The sequence below is a fragment of the Protopterus annectens genome, chromosome 15.part0 (genome assembly GCF_019279795.1).
Source record: "Protopterus annectens isolate FY-2018-M chromosome 15.part0, PAN1.0, whole genome shotgun sequence".
Classification (NCBI taxonomy): domain Eukaryota; kingdom Metazoa; phylum Chordata; order Ceratodontiformes; family Protopteridae; genus Protopterus; species Protopterus annectens.
The window spans coordinates 247,001,575-247,011,199 of NC_056749.1; the positions used below are offsets into that span (position 1 = coordinate 247,001,575).

The 9,625-nt window shown below is 40.1% G+C and overlaps 1 protein-coding gene across 1 annotated transcript in view; it reads left to right on the forward strand.

The window, feature by feature from the left end:
* Positions 1-9,625, forward strand: part of TPH2 (tryptophan hydroxylase 2) — a 471,178-nt gene that overhangs the window by 166,557 nt on the left and 294,996 nt on the right. The gene's annotated exons all lie outside the window — the stretch shown is intronic.

Below are 9,625 nucleotides of genomic sequence, written 5' to 3' on the forward strand. Positions count from 1 at the left end.
AGGGATCACTCCTGGGTACTCTCCTGTTCAGCATCTACTTCTCAGGAGTGCAGGCCAACACAAAGGAACACTGGCTGACCAAGTTCACAGACAACTGCAAGCTGGGAGCCATCATTAACTCCACAAGTGATGCAGACATCCTACAGAAAGGCCTCACTGAGACCACTAACAGGTGTGGAAATCATGGCCTGAAGCTTAACACCACAAAATGCATCATCGGCCCCTTTGGTAAAATCTCAGTTCCCACTAAGTACCACATTGATGGGAGCCCACTGAACACTGTGGGCATTAAAAGAGATCTGGGGACACAGGTTGACAGCAACCTGTCCTTTAACCACCACATTGTCACTGTGGTCAGGAAATCCTTCTATGTGGCACATCTCATTACCAAGGGTTTTGCATCCAGGAAGAAGGAGGTAATCATCTCTGTGTACTCTTCCCTCATTAGACCAATCATCAAGTATATTGGCCCATTTGGCATGTACCTCACTAGACACCTGCAACAGCCGGAGAGGCCACAGAAGTACCTCACAATGAGGATCCTAGGCATTAAATACATGTCCTACACTGACAAACTCAAAATACTCCAGCTATTCTCTGTCTAATATCACCTAATTAGAGGCGATCTCTGCTTGACTTGCAAAGCCATGTCTGACCCAGCTGTTTTACAAATACTACATCTAAAGACATCCCAATCTCTCTGCACCACACATTGCAGGGACCTTGACCTCATTACCGCAATCAACATAACATGCTTGGGAGACAGATTCCTCACCGAGAGAGTGCACATGCCCTGGAATAGACTTTCTGATACATGTCAAGCAAAGCACCAAGATGACCCTGTTCCAAAAAGATTTTGATGAGTGGATGAGTAGTAGGAAGTTCAGCCCAGGGATCACTCCAGTAGCTCTATTTGATGGGCTCACTGGTAACTAACATTGGGTAGCACAATGGCAAGGCACTTCCATGGGCTAGGCTTGTAATGGCTCCAGGGCCATTAGCCTAGTACACACCTATGAACCTATAAGGGGAGTGACACTGGCATGACTGGTGCAGTAGGCTACAACAGTATCAAATTACATCATCCTACAAACATACACAATTACACCCACACTTATATACCCACACACACATTTGCCAGATCTGAGAGTTGAACCCCTGCCTATCTACTTATTTGTACTACAGTGTTACACAGTTATCGTACATGCTACGCTTACTGGACTGACAACTGGCCAAAGGTGCTGATAAGTGGAATGACATCAGCAGGACTGATAAAGTATGCCAGTGGGTGGGAAACTTATCAAAATACTTCTTCCTACAAACATAAACACTTTCACACCCACAAACATTTGTTAGATCTGAGAGTATAACCCCTCCCTATACAGTTATCTTTACTATAGTGTTACACAGTTATTGCATGTGCTACAGAGCTTACTGGGCTGACAACTGGCCAAAGGTGCTGATAAAGGTAATGACATCAGCAGGAGTAATAAAGTGGTGCAGTGGGTGAGAGACTTATCAAAATACTTCTTCTTACAAACATACACACACACACTCATTTGCCAGAGCTGAGATTAGAACCCCTGTCTAACTAGTGATTTGTTCTATTGTGTTACTCAGTTATCGCATATGCTACAGAGCTTACTGGACTGACAACTGGCTAAATGTGCTGATAAGGGGAATGACATCAGCAGGAGTGATGAAGTGGGGTACTGGGAAGTGCTGTAGGTGGGAATGGCCTAAAACTGTTTCACCTACAAACTAACAAACAAACACACACACCCTCATCTCACACAACAGATGCAGATATATCACATATGGGCCACCAACAGCTAGCTGAGGATAATCCTGTCTGATGTGTGTGTGTTGGAACAGTTGAGGTGTACATAGCTGTCTGTATGCACAGACATATAGACACGATACAGTCATATATTCCGATGTGGGTTCCAACATGTCCTGTGATTCTCTAAATGTAGGAGCATGCCCAGTGTGACCTTCTATAGTTAGGGTGGGTCTCCATTTCAGAGATAGGTGTACATCAGTCCAGGGCTTTGTGTGCTACAGCCATACCTCTCAAGTGTATACAGAACTTTCCTCAGGGTACTTGTTTTGTTTAGCAGATATTTTCTGACATATCTGTAGTCTGAAACTGTAATGCATTGTGTCATTAGCTAATGCCAGACATCCTCAGATCATAGTGCTTTACCAGAGGAATAATAGGTGTATGATTCATAAACCAATATTATGAGGGCAGCTATGTAAATTCTTGCCCAACAAGGCTATTTGTGAGGTGCAGCTACAGCCAGTATAGTAATGACACACAGTTATGTGAACAGTCCAACAACCTGGTGATATACTGGCTGTGGATCTCCTGCTTCTGTGGTATCTTTCTAACCTGAGATGTCATATCCTTGTGTGTGCATACCTCTGACCTATACATTTTTTGGCAGGTTGTCCAGGTGTTTGGCTAAAGGTTTCATCCTTTCTACATAAACTTGTGTTTTTATGGCAACTTAGTTACATATAATTGAAGTGTGATGTTTCCAAATACATAACCCTCAAACAATTCCCACTACTGCAAATCCCTCACCCCACCAACTTTCTCAGTATGTAAGGGTGATATTTACAACACATGCCTATCACTGTGCCTTTGTTACACTTTTCTTTCTGCCCTTGTCCAGACGTCTTGCTGTCAGAGGTTGGGAGTTATGGGTGTGGGTACAGAGTGCATTCAACTGTGCAGGCATGTTCATTATTTTCAGCCATACAGCCACCTGCCAGCTGTATTTTGTGTGCTTTACCTGGCCCATTGTGAGTTGCATGAGTCCCATATTAATGATTTCTACTTCATTTATCCTTAATGTGCCGTTGCCCTTTATTTTATTTTTTTACATCTCCTCCCATTTTCAGCTATGCAGTCACCTGCCAGCTGTATTACTGAATGTTTTCAATGGCCCATTGTGTGTTGCAGTATCCCATATTGCTGTTTGTACTGTATTTCCCTTGTTCTGCTATTTCCTTTTTATTTTCCTATATCCTTCATATTTAAGCCCTGGCACGCCACCCAGACCCATTTAACTAGTGTAAACAGCAAGAAATAGCCCTCCCATGGCTGTGTACATGCTCCTCAGTTCATGGAATAAGACTATATAACCTCAAAAACACCCCCTCACTTAACAAACCCGGCCAATAAAGCTCCAATGTGCTTACAGCAAGCATGACCCATCCCCTTTTCATGTTACTTGCTCCTGCTGTCTACATTGTTGTGTTACAGCACCTACACGGTTAGGTGCAGTGTGACGCTTAGAAGAATTTTTTGATTCAGTATAAGTCCCCTCATTAACATACCCCACTGCCTTACTCCATAGTTACTGCACTACACAAGAGCCTTACCCCTTAGCAACCAGTGTTCTCTGCCATTGTTTTGATTCTGCTTGCCATTGACTATAATGGCAAAATGCAGCTTTCACCTAAAATGGACTTTTCTCTTTTTTTTTATTTTCCACATCATTCCGTTTGCACGGCACTGCCCTATGCTTAAACGGCTGAGATCAGCCAAAAAAAAACATTTATTTTTATAAAACTTAAACATTTTCCCATGCCAATGGCCATATATTTAGCCATTGGCATGGACAACCATTATAATACATGCTTTTATTGGAGCTGTCATGGCTCTGTTTTCTTTTTTGCAGAAATGTATTCGGTTAGTAACCGAATACATTTCTGCACCTTACACTGTTCCTGCACAGAGACCTGCCTACTTCCTGGATCACTAAATCATCTCATTTGCATGGTTTTCACCACAAATGAGCTGATTAGCATACTGCAGGGCATTCCATGCAGGAACAGTATAGGGCCACTCATGCATGTCAAAACGGCACATTCGTGGATTGCTTGGCAGCCATATTCCATGCAGGAACAGCTACACTGTTCCTGTACAGAATTTTTTGTTAATGAATCCCAGGGAATGTGTGCTTACAAGTTAATTATCAGATGTAAAGCAAGTCCTAGGAATTTAGCCCTGATGTTATTGGATTGACTCTAATCCTTTAGACTTGTTTCCTTTATCTATTGTAAATGTTTTCTTGTTAAATACTTTTGTTTTGCCTTACTTATTGATTTTATTTTACACCTGTTCAGTAATTAATATTTACACAGCTCTATAGCTTTCCTTTTTAATATTTCTATATTACTGTATTTTTCTACAAAGGGTCTCTTTCCCTTTCATGATAGGAATTTGTTGCTGACCCTATGTGACTTTGTCCTTTCTATTGTCTCCCAAAATACTTTCAAATTAATGAGAAAGTTAGTCATTTTGAAGAAGTATAAATCTGGATTCCATTCTCACTAATTGTGGAGGGCAACAAGGTTGTATATGTAACCTATACTGTTTGTGTCTGCCATGTGGATGAAATCTCCCTGGTCCCATTAGGTCCACTATTTCCTGGAACCTACATTCCAATAGCCTTGGCTGGGGTCCTGTATTGTAATGCTAGATCTGTGCAGAACAGCCTAGGCATCATATATGACACATTGTGAAAGGTGGACTTGGTGTTCCTAGCAGAGATGTAATTGGAGATAAATATCATTCCACTTTTAGAGGCATTGATGCCTCACAGGTTTCTGTTTTGCACCATAACCTAGACAGGGATAGGCATAAGGAAGGGTTAAGATTTATTTATCGCTAAGTCTTTTAACTGAAGAAACCAAATGCTTGGACTGCCAATCCCTTTTGAATTTATAATGGGAACAGGACTCAATTATGAGTGCTTCCTCGTCTACCACCAACCAAACAATGTGAGAATTCTCCTTTAGGAGTCCACCGAATTCTTTCTCTCTTTGCTGTGATGTCACCTAGGCAGTTAATGCTAGGCAACTTAAATATTAAGGTTAACCAGCAGTCAGAGTCTTTTGTAAAATAATTTGTCTGTATTATAACATGATTCAGTGTTGCTCAGGTGGTTTCCTCCGATATCCATACTTGTGGATATATATTGCATTTGGGCATTTGAGCTTGGGGTTATGGTCAGCAACTTGGAGGTGGAAACCATCACTTGGTTTAACCACTCCTTTCTTCAGGTCATAGTTGGCTCACCCTAGGTGGAGTTACTCAGCCAATGACTGATTCTTTGCAGTCATATTAATCTGCTCTTCCCCAGATTCTCTAAATCCATTGGTGTGCTACAACTTTCAGGACTAAAGAGCTGTACATGCGGCCAGTGAGCTTTTGAAAGAAGTCTGCTTATTTATCTTATGAGACCTCTGGAGTGGCACATCAACTGTCTGTCCTTTCCTGTGTGGCTGAAATGCAGTGCAGTGCTGTTTAGATTGCATGACCACCCATGAAGTTTTTTCTTCAGAAGAACGTGTTCTGGCTGCTCATTGTTTTTTTTTTATTTTAGTTTGCCTCATTCTGATTGGGTTTTATACATATGGCTTCAACAAGGTCAGTCCTACAGAGGCTCAACTGTCTTTGACTTGGTGTGGCTTCTTATAATGCCTGAACTTTCACACTACTCTGCACTCTGCAGAGACAAAGATAGAGGAAAATAAAGAGAGAGAGAGACAATAACAGAGAGGGACAATGATAATGACAATGACAGAGATGAGCACATATTTTACAAGGAACAAACCAAAACTATGAGGCAAAATCAAGGACAGCTGGAGGTTACAGTTTATGGTGTTGTAATGATGTTACTTTGTGCTGTGGAAATACGCTGTGTGCACTCAGATTGTAGTGACTGGATTCTATTGGCCCATTTGAGCAGCTGGACTCTGCTTACATCTTGGAGAGTAAGTAACTGCCATGGCTGGCCACAGAAAGTTCTTATATTACAAAAAGAAAAAAAAAACTCTGCTGAACTCATTTGCACTGTGACAGAGGTATTTAATAATCTCTACACTCTTAATACTTTAGCACTTTCCTGTAATTCAATATGTTATCTTTGGCAGACTGCAGTAAAAAGGAAATCCTCAAACTTGCTTTCCCAAACTCTTCTCACATATAGTCATGGTCATGACTCAAATTATGTCATTACGCTGCCAGCATCTAGTGAACTCAGGAAATCATAATTTAAGGGGGGATTCAGTTTCATTACACCTTGTTATTTTAGGTTTAAAAGCATTAATTTTTCACCAAATCTGGGACAGTTGAAAGGCATGGCCAGCTGTTAAAAAGGACTTAACAGCAGTGGTAATTTTTCTAAATTCCAGCCTTTATTTCCTCACCAGTGTAAGCCCTGGTAAGGAGAATCCTTTTAACTGACTTTTGTAGATAGTTCTGTGTTGGGGAATTAGTGATTGGTGCATATAGGATTGATCATACCAAAACATGTTTTAGGAATTTTGTCAAATAATTCCTGCAGGAGTGGTTAAGGGACTGAACTATTCTGCTTATAATACAGACTGTTCTGCTGAGTTGTTTTATTTGTCACCTGTTGCTGCCTTTTGGTTTTTGTTATGAAAGCCAGTTTTGTGTTAACCTGAATAAACCAACTATTTTTACAACTGTAGTATGTCTGCTGCTTGAAACTTCCACAGCTGAGAATGGAGCACTAGCAGCTCAACCTTCACACAATCACTGATCTCCAGTTCCACCAGTCACTGCTATATAATGAGGTTTAATTTCCTATGGCAAGCTGGTAGCTTTTCTTGTCAATGTTATGCCTGCAAAAGGTTCCAGGAAATAGTGGTCAATCTGAAGAAGTGTCAGAGTCCAAAGAGATGAGTTAGGAAACACAGGATGACTACCATGAAGTAGCTGTTACAACCATAACTACTGCTGCTGAAGGAGTGGTTGAAGTATCCAATCCATCACCAAACCAAGGTCAATAACTCCCCCAAGCCTCTTAATAGTAAGGATGGCCTTAAGGCATATTTAATAACTTCAGGAGGAACACCAGCCTAGAGATCTCATATTGATCAAGCTGGGTTTGAATCTTTGCAGCACCTCTCCCAGCTGAGCCACTCTGTGCCTATATGGACATTCCAAATAAAGACTATAGTGAGTTTTATAACATAAGGAAAGGCCTAGTAGAAAGGATGGAAGTAACTTTGAGAGAAAAGCCCACAATTGTCATGGAGGGACTTTTTCCAGAACTAAAATGGTAAGAGCACAATTGTTTGACCTAAAACACTATGTAATTTTTTTTTGGTTGGATTCAAAAGGTACACCAACAGGAAAAGGAAAAACAACAACAGAACAAGTTGGGTTGTAATTAAAATAAAGTATTTATTGCACATAAGTAAGCAAAATAATCCATTTAAGCATAAGTTGTTATAAACCAACATTGTATCCATTTTTAAGCCCTGTGAAGACAATGGGAAGGGGATAATACTAAAGGGCATATCACAGCCCCTACTATAGAGGTAGAATGAAAACATTTCATCAGTTTCCCCAATCAGCCTAAATATTTACAATAGCAGGGGTGTAGGAAGCCTGGAATTACAGTGGAAGGCCCCTGGAAGATGACTAATGTACAGCATAACAATTTGCACATTCAAGATGCTATAATTTCTCTTCCTTTGAAACTAGAATCACTTGGCCATTTACCACTCACATCCACTCAAATGTGTCACATCTAACTCCTAGAGTGACCAAAGTTGCAACTATCTATTTGGTCAGAATTGATTAGTTAGATGCACATTACTGAGGAAAGTAACAGGGTATAAAGGATTAGTCCAGATAAAATCACTTTATCTAGCAGATCTAGGAGACTCTCTCTCTGATACTCCCTCCCTGTGGGAAGCAGAGACAACACTGTAAAAATCAACCGATATATGCAGAGCAAATGAGCTTTCTAAAATTTGGATTAAAAGTATCACAGAAGAGGTAAAATGTGCAAAATAAGGACTATAAGTGAAAAGCAGAGCAAAACAAAACTTAAAACTTAAAAATATAAAATAAAACATAGTGAGAGGGATGCCATGTGGCCCTCCAAGACATTTAATTTGGTTTAGGTTAAAAATGAGGCTGAAGCAACATCAAATGCAAGCATTATGACTGCAAGTACAAGAAAGCACATTGCAATGCACATTGCAAAGCATTTAATAAAGTCTGTGAGGTTTTATGGTAGTCATATCTATTATGACAGAGTCTGTAAGAAACAGAATAAAGTACTACAACAAGATACATATGTTTTAAAGGCAAGTGAACAGTGTAAAGGTGAAATGTTTATGGGTAAATCTGAATTGCATTCATTTACACAGTGTATGTTTTATATACTTTTAGTGCATATAGCAACCCATGCTCCACAACCCCCATTTTTTACATTTTTGCACATGGGGTCAGGGTGTCACTTCAACATTGATAATCACCTAGAGCCAATGCTCACACAGATGTGTGGCTAGCCCTGCAATGGCTGTTCTTCCATACAACACACTCACACATGCACACTCACAACTATGGCAAGTTTAGAGTGCCCAGTCTGCTTACTGCATGCCTTTGAAATGTGGGGGGAAATGGAGCACCCAGAGGAAACCCACAGAAACAGAGAAGATATGCAGGCTCCAAGTGTATATAGTAACTACCTGATGAAAACGTGCGTTCAGTTCAAGCTGCTGCTGATATCACTGTAGCCACAAAAGCTTTTGAATAAAGGTAACAACAGTTGCATTTACACTAGGTACAGGTACACATGCCCACATGTTGTCAGGTTTTATACTGAATTTAAATATTAAAGTGTTCCAGTCAGCATGCACTCTACTGTAATAATCAGGTCATAAATATTTTGGTCAAGTTTGGTTAGACTGTTGTATAAATGTTGAAAAAGCAAGCTATTGTTCCAGACAGCATCCATCTAAGTCCCATTTAAACAGCCACATTTATTGGGCAGGAATGCTTGTAAAACACATACCGTCTTATTTATTTATTTATTTTATTTTATTTTACATTTGTTAACCGGGAGAGTCCAACTGGATATATATCCATTTTCAGTGGAGGCCCGGGGAGAAAAGCTCTAGAGCAGTAAAATCATTAACAAGAGAAAGACATGATAAGCAAAAGGTTTAATTGAACAAAATATAGAGTACACAATCTTTATACTTCATATAGAAGTATAGTACATATAAGATACTGAGTTAAACAAAGAGTGCATTTGTCAGCATTCACAGGCTACATTAATATATACATGTTATAGAGGTGTTTAACAGGAATTATAGCAGGAAGATAGAATAGATAACTTCATAACTCATTTCTACACATGAGAGACATGCTATGTCCTTTAGGTTTCTTTACAGTGTTCAGTGATACTATTACCCCATACAGACATTACAAAAGCAGTAGATAAGCTGTTACTCTAGTTGCTGGAAAACAGAGACATACAAGTTACTATCCATGGGTAGTACAGGTACATAATCTGTGATTCAGGAAGTGTGTTTTGAGTAGTTTTTTGAATTGGGTGGTGGAGTTGTTATTTATTATGTGGGCTGGAAGGGAGTTCCAGATTTTAGAGATGAAGTGGCTATAAATGGATCTACCTGCCTCATTTTTAAAGTTTGTTACCTTAAGGAGGTGTTGGGTACTTGATCTCTGGGATCTGGTAGTGGTGTAAGGCTGGAGTAGTTGCTGCAGGGCTGGTGTGTTGCCTGGATGATGTAGTGCTTTGTGAGCAAGTGCTAGTTGGTT